General features: G+C 39.6%; 1 long non-coding RNA gene across 2 annotated transcripts in view; it reads left to right on the top strand.

Moving 5' to 3' along the window:
* LOC148538143 (uncharacterized) overlaps positions 1-16,252 on the top strand; it is a 124,717-nt gene that overhangs the window by 40,863 nt on the left and 67,602 nt on the right. For both annotated transcript variants that reach the window (XR_015872513.1, XR_015872514.1), the window contains exons 2-3: positions 3,913-3,975; positions 5,459-5,620. This is a non-coding gene — a long non-coding RNA (uncharacterized LOC148538143). The remainder of the gene's footprint in view (positions 1-3,912; positions 3,976-5,458; positions 5,621-16,252) is intronic.

A 16,252-nucleotide genomic window follows, 5' to 3' on the forward strand; every position in this document is an offset into this window, starting at 1 on the left:
CTAATATGTCTGAAAAAATTATTACATCATATGAGAAATAAATAACATATTGTTCTAAGTTATCTTAATGATAAATAAATACATATAATAAAAACAAATATATTAGACATATTAGTGCTGTTCATTTTCTATTTCTACAATTATTTTGCATATTGGGAGGGTGACATCCTCCAATTGAACTAGCTGCAATAAGAGAGTGCTGTTGTGATCTCTCCATTCCTTTCTTTTTTTTACATAGACCAGATTCTTACAGCAGAACCTGTTAAAACTTGTTTATATTTAGTAGAAACCTCACAACTAGCAACTAAGGTCCCTCAGTCTCTCTTCATCATGCCTTCTCTTTTGTCTCTCCAGTTTAGGAACATATATGGTCTTTTGTGAGTGTAGCCTTTGTTGTACTTTGTAGTGACAAATTGATAATGTGGTCATTGCCTGTTGTAAATGGGATCACATGCCATTCCATTCTATGGGAGATATACCAATGATGCCTTTCCTGATTACTTGGATAGACTATTACCTGTACTCTACCAGGAGAAGCAAACTCATTAAGACTTTACAATAAATAGGGAGAAACAGCAAATGAGCTAAGAAAGTGAATTAGACACTTCTTTTCTTAATTAATTAACTTCTAAATCAACAGAAATCCTCCAATGAGGTGTAATAGATCTGTAGGGACCAATATAAATGCTACATTTTGTAATACTACTCTGTATATTGAACAGCATGACTTAGCCAATGGATTAAACACTTCCCAGCACTACTATTTTATTTTCTGGGCTTATATATGGCTACTAGTAGACTGCTTACAATTGTTAATACAGGAAGCAGGAAAAATAGGCAAGTGTAACAATCTGAGAGACTTTGACAAGGGTCAAATTGTGATGGCTAGAGGACTGGGTCAGAGCATTTCCAAAATAGCAGGTCTTGTGGGGTGTTCTCAGTATGTAATGGTAGTACATCAGGCAGGGGTTACAGTGTAGGTCAAATACAGTGCAGGTTAGATACAGTGAAGGTTAGATACACCAATGGTGCATTTACTATGGCAGAGGGTGCCAGTGTTGTCCTCAGTGCGGGGGTGCCAGTGGTGTTGACAGTTTGGGAGATGCTGGCAGTGTTGGCAGTTTTGGGCGGGCGGTGGTGTCCTCAGTGCGGGAGTGCTGGCAGTGTCGACAGTACTGGAGTGCCATCAGTGTTCTGAGTGCGGAAGTGCTGGCGGTGCCGGCGGTATCCTCAGTGCGGGTTGCTGGTGTTGTCAGCAGTGCGTGGGTGGTGGTGGGTTCCTCAGTGTGGGCAGTGTCAGCAGTGCAGGAGTGCTGGCTGCGTTGGCAGTGCAGGAGAGCCGGCAGTGTTCTGAGTGTGGAAGTGCCTGTGGTGTCGGCAGTGCAGGGGTGCCGGTGGTGTCCTCGGTGCGGGGTTGCTGGTGGCGTCGGCAGTGCTGGGGTGCAGCTGTGTCGGCACTGCGTGGGGTGCTGGCAGTGTCTGCACTGCAGGTGGCAGTGTCCTTGGTGCGATGGGGGCTACCATCTTGCATCTGTTTGCCCCATCGAAGTGTGTGGTGAAGTGCTGATTGGCTGAGAGCCATGATAGATGACTCTCTCAGCTAATCAGCAGTCAGCCCTTTGATTTCAATGGGACTTTTGAAATTGTCATCCGAGCCAAAACTGCAAGATCCGTCAGGAGATCTCAAGGATTTGGCTCGGGTAGGGATCTGAGGCAGATAGGAAGATTCGAGCTGCGGCTCACATAGCCTAGGATCCTGCAAGATCTCTAATTAGTACCTACCAAAATTGGTCCAAAGGAGGACAACCAGTAAACCGATGACAAGGTCATGGACAACCAAGGCTCATTAATGCATGTGGGGAGTGAAGACTAGCATGTCTGGTGCTAAGATCTACTGTAGCACAAATTGAAGAATAAAAATTATGCTGGCTATGATAGAAAGGTATCAGAAGATACAGTGCATCACAGCTTGCTGTGTATAGGGCTGTGTAACTGCAAACTGGTCAGAGTGCCCATGCTTACCCTTGTCCACCACAAAATGTGCCTCCAATAGACACTTGAGCATCAGAACTGGACCCTGGAGAAAATGAAAGAAAGTGGCCTGGTCTCATGATTCAAATTTTATTTTACATCATGTCCATCATTTACCTGGAGATGAGATGGCACCAGGATGCATTATGAGATTATGCTCTGGGCAATGAGTCTTGCCATTCATGTGGATGTTACTTTGACATGTACCATCTCCCTAAACATTGTTGCAGACCAAGGACCTGATTCAGAGCTGCTCGCAAAATGCGAGCGCTCACTCTGAATCAGGGTGGCTGCTTTGTTTTTAAATAACCTGGCCTCCTGGCCGCTCGCTAAGCTGTGGGTGACCACCCACAGCTTTAGCGAGTGGCCAGGTTATGGTCGCGATGGTCCTGAACATCACGACCATCGGGCTTGCCACGAGACCCTTGTGGTAGGGTCTCATCTGCCGCAAGCCCCAGTGAGCTTCCGGCTCTAATAGTGATGTCAGTAGGGCCGCCTACAAATGGCAGGCGTTCCTTCAGGAATGCCTCCATTTGTCCAGCCACCCCCCCCCACCATGTTGATCAACATTGACAGCCACCCTGTTTGTAGTGAGCCCCGGAGCGAGAGAATATCTCTCTGGCTCTGGGGCTTGCGCACATGCATTGCGCATGCCGCGCGTGCGCAATGCCCCACCATCGATCTGCTTGCGAGCGCATTGCGCTTGCGAGTGGGTCTGAATCAGGCCCCAAATACACCTCTTCATGGCAATGGAATTTCTTGATGGATGTAGCCTCTTTCAGCAGGATAATGTGCCCTGCCATACTGCAGAACTTGTTCAAGAATGGTTTGAGGAACATGACAAAGAGTTCAATGTGTTGACTTGGCCTCCAAATTTCCCAGATCTCAATCCAAACGTGCATCTGTGTGATGTTCTGGAAAAACAAGTCTGAGCCATAAAGGCCCCACCTCACAAATTACAGACTTAAAGGATCTGATGCTATTGTCTTGGTGCCAGTTACCACAGGACACCTTCATTGGTTTTCTGGAGTCCATGCCTTCATGGATCAGAGCTGTTTTGGCAGCCTGAGGAAGACCGAAACAATATAAGGCCGGTGGTTTTAATGTTATGGCTGATAGCATGGATAGCTGCAGTAAGTATACATCTATTTTTTTGTATTTGCTAAAGGCAGGATTAGGGATAAAGGATAAACAGTGTTTGGCTATTTATGCTCCATGGATGGAGATGGTAGGGATATCTAGCAAACTATCCAAAGTGACAACAAAGGATAGCAATGAAACTGCAAGTGCTTTACAAAAGATCTCTAGGGAAACATCTCCCATTATACAGTAACTATGACCCTGCAGAACAGATTGACATTAGACATAATGCTGGCCAGTACAGGGGAAATGTGTGCCCTAATAGGAAATAAGTGCTATGTCTATATTCCTAATAACTCACAAGAGGTATTTGATCGTGCTGAACACATTAAAACAGAAGTAGTAAAATTGCATCAAGATGATTCACTGAGTTTGATGGTTTAGGAGCTATGATGATACAATCATTATCTGGATAATGATTTGTGTAGAATAGTAATGTTGCTGTAAATATCACCCTTTTTGTTTAATATCAGTATTACTGGACTGGACAGAATAGATACAATTTTTTGTGTTGTGGTTGTCACTTGGTGCACATACACACAGGTCTGTAACATATATACTTTGCATGTGTGTTATACTTATATATACAATGTAAATGCTACCAACACAAAATTTATTTTTTGTGTTTAACTTTTCATATGCTGCTTGTCCTGACTTCCGTTTGCTATACTGAGTCAGCGTTGTTTGTCACACAATGCCAATAAGTCTGCCATACTTATATCTCCCCTTTCTTCCTTTCAGTGTCCAAACTGTTGGAGGAGAGTGCTCACGCTGTTTCCTCTCTCCGTTCCCATGGAAATAGAGGTGCGCTCACTCAACCTCCGACCCAATGCTCCTTCCTCCACCCTCCATAGAATGAGGAGATGCCCAACCCCGTGTTGTCTCACACCCTGTTGTTCTACCTGGTTATTAAACCAAAGACCTGGTTAATCTATTCAATGAGTGGACTAACCTCCATCACACAACACTGTCACCTATATCAACAGCTACAGGTTCTGGCAATACAAACAACTTTATTCCACATAATAGTGAATAAATATGTATATAAATATATATATATATAATATATGATATTTCAGATCTTTTAATGTAAATAACTTAGTCTAATGTGACTTGTAACACGTCTTAAAGGTCATGGTGGCTTCCTTCTGGTACTCCAGTGTCCTCCCACAATCCAAAAACACAAAAATGAACCCTAGAGTTTATGTACCTGCACACTCTAGTGCCCAGAGTCTATAACTCCGGCGCTGGCCGCGCACAGTTCAGTGCGCTGCTGGCTGCCGGGCGGAGAGGATGGGGCTGTGTCGGAGACTGCACACAGGCCCCCTCCTCTCTAAAAATGCCCCTGGTGGGCAAGTCCCTATATATTACAAATCATTAATGGATGGTCCATAGTCAATTTTAAATAAAATTATATGAATTAATTAGATACATTAAATATTAAATTGATGTTTGAATTCATATAGCATTTGAGTTAAAAATAACCATAACACTATACAAATATACATATATCATTGATAAGGCAAACTAAGTTCATAAATAAATGGACAATGATGTCCACGATACATATATGTAAAAAGGACAAGAAGTTGCTCATATAATTAAAACAAATTTCACCCAGCACTATGACATTCCCTCAAAAATTAATCTGTAGGAAACCCACAAATGTATGATTAATTGACTGAATAATGTACAATTGCAGTATATAAAGAAAAGGGAAATGTGTGAGTCAGCCCAACAATAAGAACTTAGTGTTTCTAATATTGCAATAATAGAATAATAATCCTATTAACATTATTATCACATCTTATAGTATTGTCACATTTTTTCTTCTAGTAGTTATATCAAATTGCATAACCCTAACTAGGCAAGAAGTTAGCAATGGATAATTACTGGATAATGTGTGTTTTTCTATGTCACCACAGTCTTGTATAGGAAATTGGTAATTGTGAGTAACATGATTTTCATTTTCTAATTAATTGGAGACTACGAGAGACCTGGGTTATTTCATTTGTTGTAGGTCAGTCTTACAATTGACATAAGGATATAATGATCTGATGTTAGTTTCTTATCATTGGGACTACACACTGAATTACATTGGAATGTGATATTTTGTGAATTTAAGATCAACATTTATACTATGTATATACTATGCACTTTTGTTTCTAAAGTTAAAGTATGTGAAAAAATAGGGATGCCTGCAGCACACCAAATTACCATCCCTGATGAAGTCAGACATTATAGCAGATGAAATGTGTATGAATAACACAAATTTTACTGCTTCTAGGAATTCACCCCACTGGCTTGAGCTTAATCATAGAGAAATGGTAATTACAGTGCTGCAAAGATCCAACACAGCAGATTCTGCAAACACCCACCTACTTTTCCAGAAAGCAATCATTTAAGAACAGAGTATCCACACTGAAGACTAACAGAATCATTGTCTTAGGTAAGCTCTGTATGCAGGAGCCTTTAGGACACAAAAAGGTATTCGATATTTTTGGGTCTCATAATCAGTTTAATTTAGTATTAGAGACTTGATCTGAGCATCAAACTAACTTTCATTGCACAAAGCACCTTTACTGACTACTTTTCCAAAGCCTACAGACTTAAAACATTTTTTATTCTTTTGTTTTTAGTTGTTTTTTATGTGATTTTCAGAATATCTTTTACTATCATGCGTGTTCAATTTAAACAGATTTATTCATCCACTAACTCTTGCCTGTGGCTTCACCCATATTGAACTCCTTCTGCCAAAATTTTTTTTATTTGAGGTGTTCTAGTTTTGCTTTGCATAGGGGCCTTGTCGCAGGAGCGGCTCACCTGACTAGGAGCACTATACAGACTGGTGACAGCAGCACCTTCACCCACCACTCACACCAATGTCACTGTATGCCCTGTGCACAGACTGCTATGTAGCCTATCCTTTTCAAGTGAACACAAGCCCGAAGCACCTCTCCCCCACCCTTTACAAGCCACACCCAAAGTGCCACACTATATCTTGCATTGATGATGTCAATTAAATTTGTTTTTGTTATTGCTCAACTTAAACTTGATGGATTGTGATGAAACAAAGTGCAGGTTATTTCTAGGAGTTTCCACTACAAAATTATGTCATTTTTATGCAAATCGGTTCAGTAGTTTTTGCGCAAACTTGGAACAAACAGACAAACACAGCATTCTTATTATATTAGTATAGATTTTTTTTATATTTTACGCAACTTGTGATCTAATCCACATAGTTTTAATGTATTGAAGATTTTACATTGTAATATTGTGCATATTTATTGAAAAGATTTGAATGCCATTGTTTTATAATACTATTAGAGGTACCTGCTTTTGGAAAGCTACCATTTTAACCCACTACATGCAACTTTCTGAGTTAATATAATTCACATTACACTTTTAACTTTATGTCTCTAACTTTTGCTAGTAACCCTAATACATTGTATGTTTTATCCCATTACTTGATTATAGAGTCATAATTTCAATAACACTCTACCCCCATACAATTCCAACAAATTGTGGTTGCACTACATTTACATTCCCTTTTCACCACTTAATACGCACCTCTAAGATACATCTTTGCACAATGGAAACCAACACTTTTTTAAGAATTTTATATAGTTTGATTAAAAAGAGTTTTTTGACAGTATATTGGGTTCATTAATTTTGTGTTTTATGGACATTTATGGAAATTAGACAAAGGAGTCTAATAATAACCTTTATTTATATACATCACTCACATAAGAGGGTCAGTTCAGAGGGAAAGAGCCAGAGCACAGTTGGCAGTCACCAGGATGCTCTCTGCATTGTGAGGTAGTCAATACCATGCTCATTATGTTGCATGATGGCTACTAAGATGCTCTGCATTGTATTGTGGTTACTGGGATGCTTTCCAGAATGTATAGTAGTCATTGGGATGCTCTCTGCATTGTTTGGAAATTACTGGGATGCTTTTGTGTTTTCTATGACTGTCACTAGAATACTAGCTGTATTGTTTGACTGTCACTGGGATACTCTCTGTATTGTATGATTTTCATGGGATGCTCTCTGCTGCATGGTGGACACTGGGACACTCTCTTGATTGTGTGGCAGACTAGTACTGTATAGCAGTCACTAGGATGCCGTCTTTATTGAATGATGATCACTATTATGCAGTCTGGGCCTGATTCAACAGTGAACGCTAATGCGACCGCAGCTGTAGTTTTGCACAGAGAACAGCTGTGAAAATATGCTAACGCTTGCCAAATCACAGCCGACATAAGTATGCCCACAGCTTCCTTCTCATATCCATCCAAAGTTGCATTCCTGCATAAACATCAGTACCATAGATGCATATGAAGCAGTCACACAGCATGTACGGCAAGTCTGACCAGCCACAAACACTGCAATTCTCCTTGCATGCAGAGACCTCTCATGCTGCGTATGCAATCGCAATGGACATGCCTGTGTTTACCTAACTACCCCACCCCTGTTACCTCCCCCAAATGCTGACCACATGACACTCACTTTGCAAATGGACCCTCTGTGCGTTCGTAATCACAAAGCAATCATGACACGTGCATAGTGCGAATTACATGCATACACAATGGTAAATAATTGTTTGATCTGTGTAAATATCAGCATTGCATCCATACTGTATGGCTTTCACTAGGATGCTCTCTGTATTGTATATTGGTCACTAGTAAATTCTCTGTATTCCATTTTGATTACTGGGGTGCTCTCTGTATTGTATAGAAGTCACTTGGATGCTATAAGCTACGAAACTAGGGTGACTATATACTCTATGTTTTGGTACAGATAGACAGAGATAATGTTATTTATTTTTCTATTTTACACTGCTAGAGAAAATCGATTTTAACCCACCTACTTTTATATTGGATCCACCTACTGTTGGCTTAGTCTTGCCCACCTGATGTGGTTTTCATAATTTTTTCCATAGTCACTTTAATTGGTAAGTATCTATTAATATCATTTTTGTCATGATGTGTATGCTCAGACTGTATTTATCAACTGGAACATTCCTGGGTTTTTTTCTTGCCATATTGTTATCAGGATACAATGTGGCTGGAGCATGAATATGACCTAATATGCACCCAGACTCCTTTCCAGTACTCTGTTGTTTCTCGCTATCGCCAAGCACCAGAATAAAGGAACAGAACAGCTTATAAAGAAATCATGAGGGTGTAGGGAAGGAACAGGGATCTTGTGAATATGTGCCCTCTATTCAGTTGTGGATGTGGAATAGCTTTAATTTGATTCACTAATATGAAGAAATTAATATTATTTACAAATCAGAATATTTCATGTGTTGTATATATCAAAATAAAAACAAAATCAGTCAATAAACGTATTTTATGTTGATTCAATAGTTACAGATTATAAATGTTATAGGGGGAGATTTAATATAGCTGGAGAGAGAGAAAATTGTGAATGAGAGATAAAGCACCAACCAATCTGCTCCTAACTGTCATGTTACAGGCTGTGTTTGAAAAATGATAGTTAGGAGCTGGTTGATTAGTGCTTTATCTCTCTCCAAGGCTTAATACATCTCTCCCATAATCTTATGAAAATAACTCACTACTGAAACTGGTCAAGGTTTTGTAAATGGTGAATTTGTCAATGTTCTGTTAAATAAAGTCTTTATACTTTTATTACTTTACTGTTCCTATGCCATATAATACCTCTGCCGGGAGTGAACATAATACAAAAGCAAGTCTATTGAATTATTTCCCCTTGTATTCAGACATATACAAATGTGAACACAGGGCCTGATTCATTACGAATTGCAATAGCAACAGGTAACACAGATCGGCCAATGGTGCATACTGCACATGCGTATGCATCACAGTGCACGTGCGTGAGTTAGCATCGAGAACGCACTGCGATCACTTACGCAGATACAAAGCCATCGCAGATTGATGGATGGGAGGTCAGCATTAGGGAGTGATGACGGGGGAGTGGTTTGAGAAATACTGACATGCCTGTCCGTTTGAACGCTGTTTCCTTGGCGTGCATAAATTAGCCACTGTGACGGAATACGCAACTTGAGTACTCACTGCGTGCGATGACAGTTGCAATTTCTGAGTAATGTCAGACCAAGGTCTTACGGATGTGAGATAGTAGTAGTGGGCGTCTCTATGCTGGCTTTGCGATTGCAAACATTAGCATATTTTCGCAGCAGATCTATGTGTGTAATCTCAGCTGCAATGCATAGTGAATCAGGCCCACAATCTGCTATGTAACAAATTTTAGTAATAATAGACTAAAGCTGGGTACACATACACACCAAACTAGGTACACACCTAAAGATTTATCTGTCCAATCTGTCTGGATGGAACAAATATATGGTAATGTATTGGATCAAATTAAAATCTGCCATTTGCTCCCAAACACTGGTAAAAAGACCATGGTCATTCAGACAAATTGGTTAAATCAGTTTGCTTTAATCAATATATCCGAACAAATAATTTTTGTGCGTTTTCCGGGATTGGGAGCAAATGGCAGATTTATATTTGATCCAATACATTACCATATTTTTGTTTCATCCAGACAAATAAATCTTTAGGTGTGTGAGGACAGGTATATAAAATAAGTAAAATATAAAATAAATAAATAGGAGTCATATTACAATCGATATAGGAATGTTGATTTCCAGAAGACATTAGATAGGTGTTAATATGCTCACTGCTATGTTTATATAAATGACTCCTGGAGTAGGTTGTGTTGATCAATTAATCTTGCTCTCATTAGTTACATTAGGTTTAGCTATTTGATGGAGACAGCTAATGATCTTCTTTAACAGCCTGGCTGGATATATTTTGCTTCCTCATGAACAAGATAATTTCTAACTTTTCTATTTTTCATTGCTTTGGTTTAATCTTGGAATACTTTGTTAGCTTAGCAAAGTGAATTCTATATTGATTTTAGACACAACGATTTCCTTGGTAGTGAATAAAGGCATAATTTTTTTTTTTCAAAATTCCATTTACCACTTTTATTTTAGTACAACTGTACAATACGAAAAGCTAGTTTGTCCTAGCTTAAAGACACCAGATATATCTAACTACAGTAGGTCTCTGAATGAATGATTGTCACCAGAAAATACAGTGTATAGTTTATTATTTTAGAGATAAGCGGTTCAGTTTTGACTCGGTTCCTTTCGCCAATTTGGAGCAAGTTCAGATTTATTTTATTAGCTATCCAACATACTTGAGATCCGGATAGCCACTACGACGCAGTTTTTGAGATCCGAACATAACCGAGTAAAATCAAACCGCTCATCTCTAATTTATTTTTAACCATAGGAGAGCTTCATTAATTTGACGGTTCTCCACATTTGTGAGCACAAGTAGACATTGGACCCAATAGAAACTGATAGAGAGGGTGCCTATTAAATTAATTTTCATGCATTTAAAAATTTGCCAGACAGGAGAGGCCTTTAAAGCATACATCATTCAGTTGTACTGGTTCACTTTGATATTAAATTGTCAACAACCACATGAAATTGTCCCTGGCCAACACTCTAACATTCGTAAGTTTGGAGCAGGTTTACAGAACTTTCTTCAGCACTATCACAATTTTGTGCATGCTGTATCTATGTGTAATTTATGTGTAACAGATAGTTTAAATTGTAATAATGGGCACAGGGTTACTTTTTTGTTTTGTGGGTGTTTTTATTTGTAAAAAAAAAACATAGTTTGTATGGTAAAAGACCTATTTAACTACGCTTACCATATGCAGATTACTAAAGATATATGGCAGCACCTCACATGGGTAGATGTTAGTTCCCTCTATAATGTCAACACATTATTAGAACCATAAATGTGCTACATATCACCATTTTTAGTTCTTTGCTTTGCACAAACTTACATTTGAAGTACTGATGTATGATCCGCTCACTAACATCCATCCCCTTCCAAATTGACCACATCTTGAGATTTGAAGGATCAGCTGGCTCCTCGCTGAATGCCTCTATGTCCCCAAGATCTGATCTATCTTGTCCCAGGGCAATGTTGTGGAGTATATATAGCAGGCATTTACAATGTCACCAACTTTCTTTGGCTCATAGAGCAGAATTCCTCCCAAGCTACCCAGACAGTAGAACCTGCTCTTCAAGAGGCCAGAGGTGTACTCTATAACATTCCTTGTGGCAATGTGAGCATTGTTGTATTTATGCTGAGCTAGCCAATGTGGTCTCGACAGAGGTGTCATGAGCCAGGTTTGACACCCATATCCATAATCACCTGGTGGTTTCAGAGAGGTAAAAATTAATGAAAACATATCAGGAAACAGTTTACATATCAGACTGACCACACCTGGGATGTTTAAGGTTGAAATTGAAGGAACAGTAACCAATTAAGTTGGAAGCTAGTTCAAATAGAGTCACAGGAAGGCTATTTTGGATTTGCAAACATGGTTCCCAGTAGAGATAGACAAAATAATTACCAAAAATGATATTTATATTTTGAGCAAATTGTCTGGTTCACTTCAAGAACATGCTTGTTAGGGGCCCTGCAGTCACAAGCTTTCACAAACCTGCAACAACAGAAGTAATTGCTAGTGGGAACAGCAAGTACTACATACCTAGTAGCCAGCCCGACATCTGTCCACATTCAAACTTCTCCCATAGGGCTCACTAGCTCAGGATATAGGCATTATGACAAGATCCTGGATAACCTGTAACTACACTGAGATTTCGGAGATGAACATCACAGACCATCTGCACATTGCGAGAGTGGTAGTGATGCCTATTGACATGCAGTTCACCCCTGAAGTGTGGTGCTCTGATCCCAATGTAGGTACATTCTATGGCTCCCAGTACATTAGAGAATCCTGACAGCCTATAGAAGGCTATCTTGAGGTCCTGCCACTCTGACTCATGACTGGGGAATGATATATATGTATGCCATATTTTCTTAAAAGCACAGAGCACTTGAGATAAATGCCTAGAAAAAATAGCATGTGTAATCCTCAACACCCTAGAGCTCACAGACTGGAAGGAGCCTGTTGCAAAAAAGTGCAGGACACACAATACTTTATGTAACCCAGACACTGCATAGTAACTCCCAGACAATGGTTCTAAATTCTCTTGCACCTGCTTATATAAATTCAGGATGTTTGTGGGGTTCAACCTAAAAAGCTGCAGCACCTCCTGATCTGAAAGGGTGCTCTCCAGGCTCATCTGCAATCTATATGTTCATCTGGCACATACCGTAATGGGGCTATGTATCTGGTGATGCTGCTGTGCAGCTCCATAATAGTGAGAACCCTATACATGTACATCTCATAGGAATGCAAAGAAATATATGACAACATATATAATTCAGGCACACAGGAACTGATAGTCCTACTAATTATAATAGTACCTTGAAAGCTTCTCCTAAAAGTGAAATAATCTGTTAAACTCACTTAATTTATCAAAAATATGTATAGCCTGAAACATCATCAATTATGTGTATAGCCTGAAAACATCGTCAATTCATACATTAAAATGCCTTAAGTGGCCAGTATTGATGAATATAGACTGACTTGTTCAGATATATTTGTTATATTTATAAAATGTAACAATTTATTACACAATAATACAATAAAAAAACAGAAATATAAATGAATGAAGTAAAAAGAATACATACACACATATATAAAATACAAAATGATATATTATTTCCAATGGCGGCTCACAAAAATTTAGTGTGTGTGTATATATATATATATATATATATATATATTATGAGAAATTCACCTCTGCAATAGGTGTCTCTTATTATTAAAGTACATAGGGCCTGATTCAGAGCCGGACGCTCTGACCAGAGCGCTCGCTCTGAATCAGGGCCCTCCTCCATGAAAATGGAGCAGCCTCCTGGCCGCTCGCATAGCTGTGGGTGACCACCCACAGCATATGCGAGCGGCCAAAAAGATGGTCGCGATGGTCTTGACAATCGCGACCATTGGACTTGCAACGGAGACCCTGCGGTAGGGTCTCCCTGCCACAAGCCCTGGAGTGATTTTGGCTCTTATCAGAGCCAAAATCACTCCCACTGACATCACTAGTGATGTCAGTGAGGCCGGCTTCAGACGGTAGGCATTCCCATGGGAACGCCTCCGTCTGGCAGGCACGCCCCCGGCACACCCACCAAAGGGGGCGTGCTGTCAATCAACATCGACAGCACGCCCCCTTTGGTGCGAGACCCGGAGCGATGGGAAGCCCGTCGCTCCCCGTGGCTCGCACATGCGCATGACGGAGCTCCCTCCGTCATGCGCATGCGCAGTGGGGAACATCGACTCATTTGCGAGCGTACTGCCGCTCGCGAGTGGGTCTGAATGACCCCCATAGTGTCCAGCCACTAGCCATTTAATGCCATAAAGTTCAGTTGTTATTATGTACAGCAGGTGATCAGCCTGAACTGTTTGGACAGGCCGCAGCAAAGTTGTAAAGGAGCATACATACGTAACGATTTTTTGAACTATTTGTCGATAAGGTCATCGTTATCGTTAACTCGTTCAAAAAAATCGTTCAGTTTATGAGTTATAACGATGAACGATAATCACAAATGCGCACTCCCATTTGTAGTTATCGTTCATCGTCCATTTCAGACTGTCCAACATGACGATTTTCATTAAGGGAAGGAACATTATTTTTTCATCGTTCAAAAAATCGTTCATTACACTTCAAAAAATCGTTCACTTTTTCAAGGGAAAATCTGACAGGTAATCTGACAGAAAATCGTCGGTTACAAAATTGTTAAGTGTGTATACACCTTAAAAGTTTATGTATCTGCTTCAATATTTCTACATCAGTGTCCATATACAGGTAAACGGGCTATAATTTGCTCACCCACAGTGCCAGAGTGGTAATAGCTTACTGTCGGCCGGCTAGAGAAGACGGTATGACAGCCTGTCTGTATGAATCAGACGGGACTCCGCAATCGTCGCTTACGACTCTTCCTCCGCAATTTGACTCTTCCTCGTGTTGTTAGAATCCTATGTATAGACATCAATTCCTGACTGGAATGGTTTGTGGCTGGAGCATAAAAACAGTTTGTAGCAAACCAAATGTCTTTCTGCCATTCTGTATTGGATGCCATCTTGCCACTTCAAACTTAATATTTTGAAAACAGAATAATAATATTTCCACCAGCCAGGATATCTACAGTATATGACTGTTGATAACTCGACAATCAATCCTACTCCACAAGTTCACTGCCTAGGTGTCATCTGTTTCCAAGTCCTGTTACATCTCTAGATGTAAAATCATATCCAAAATACGCCCATACCTTACAGAAGACACTGTAAAATCTAGTCTCCTTACTGGTCTTTCCCAAAACAGGCTTTCACCACTACAATCCATTTTGCATGCAGCTGTGAGTCTGATCTTCCTAGCTAAATGTTCATCGTCTGCTGCTGCGCTCTGTCAGTCCCTCCATTGGTCACCTGTTTTCTATCAAATTCAATATAAAATACTTTTACTTACACATTAGGCTATTACCTAAACTACACCATCATACATCTCTTTGCTTATCTCAAAATATTTCCCAGCTTGACCTCTCCAATCAGCACAAGATCAGCATCTCTCATTAACACTTATTACATGCTCCAATTCACGGTTACAGGATTTTTTCTGGATGCACCCACTTGGTGGAATGCCCTCCCATAGACAATAAGACTTTTCCCTAATCTCCAAACTTTCAAGCGTTTCTTGAAAACTCACCTCTTCAGGCAAGCTTATCAAATCCCTAAACCACCCTCATAACCTCCGTAATGTCACAAATTTTGGTCTTAGCATCCGTTGCAAACTCAGACATGTCCAGAAGGCGCCACAAAAGTAAAATAGAGAATGTTTAATCTTAATCCTTAAAAAGTCAAATACTAGTACTTCTTTATATGTTATTGATCCCCACAGTTTGGAGTTCACCTGCTGGGGTAGTGGAATGAAGAGGATGATATCTTGAGGAGATGACCACAGATGGTATGTCTTTATACAGTCAGGTGCTATAATGAGACCTTTGCACCAGAAGCACCCAGAGAGTAGCACAACAGCTTTTAGTGTGAAGTATTACAAATGTATTTTGCTTAAAAAGTAAAAGACGACATATACATAAAAAACCTTACTTCAATTAATAATAGTTTTACCTTCAGTAACTCTGTAAAGGCAAAATCGAATGAAACCGAATACAAATCGAGTATGAAATCACTCAAAACTCAAAATCAAACATTAATAAATATAGCTCTTAAAGTCAGGAGTAGATCCTCCTAAAAAGTCCAATGTGTCCTTGGTCAAAATCATATTGCTCTTCAGGGAGGGAGCAAATTCAAAATGTGCAGACAGATTAAATGATGGGAGGCATGTCCTGGCTCAACTGGAAATTTACTTTTAAAAATAAAGGTGCCCAGTATTTGTTTGCTATACATGAAAGTAGGTAGTATTTTCCCTGAATGCAAAATAAAATAGCTTTTTCTGCCCCTTGCATCGCAGTGTGGTTTGTCTTAGTGCACATTTGTGCCCCTTACCAGGATGAATTGCTAACTCTAAATGAAGACCTTATTGTCTAAATTGCACATGCCAGAAAGCAAATTTACTATCCTCATCCAGTCAATAAATTGACAATTTTCCTGTTTTTCCTCCCAAAATTGCATCAAAACATCTAAACAGAAAGCATTCAAAGCAGGATTTTCCTAAAAGGCTCAGTAAGCAGAAACAAAACAACTTAGATAAACAAACAAACAAAAGTGCAGAACCAGCAATGGAGGAGCCGAATACAGGCTGTGCTTCTCAGCGAGCCCAACTGCCACAACAGACAGCTGGGCTGCTCACTGCAGGTGCTTGCGTAAAAACTAAAAACCAAACCAAAGTACAATCTAAAATTGATAAACTAAGTCATCCATAGTGTTTTTTTATGGAACAAACTACTAAAAGCACACACTCTAGTAGTAGTAATAACAAATATACATTTTTCTTTACAGTAAGTATTGTTGTTGCATATAAAACAAAATAGACAACCTGGCTCTTAAGTTACCCATTAACTTTTAAGAATGAAATTGCAATTTGCTTGAAATATTAATTGAAATGAAATTAAAA

Source organism: Taudactylus pleione, unplaced genomic scaffold (genome assembly GCF_031769625.1).
Source record: "Taudactylus pleione unplaced genomic scaffold, aTauple2 ptg000041l, whole genome shotgun sequence".
NCBI classification, from domain to species: domain Eukaryota; kingdom Metazoa; phylum Chordata; class Amphibia; order Anura; family Myobatrachidae; genus Taudactylus; species Taudactylus pleione.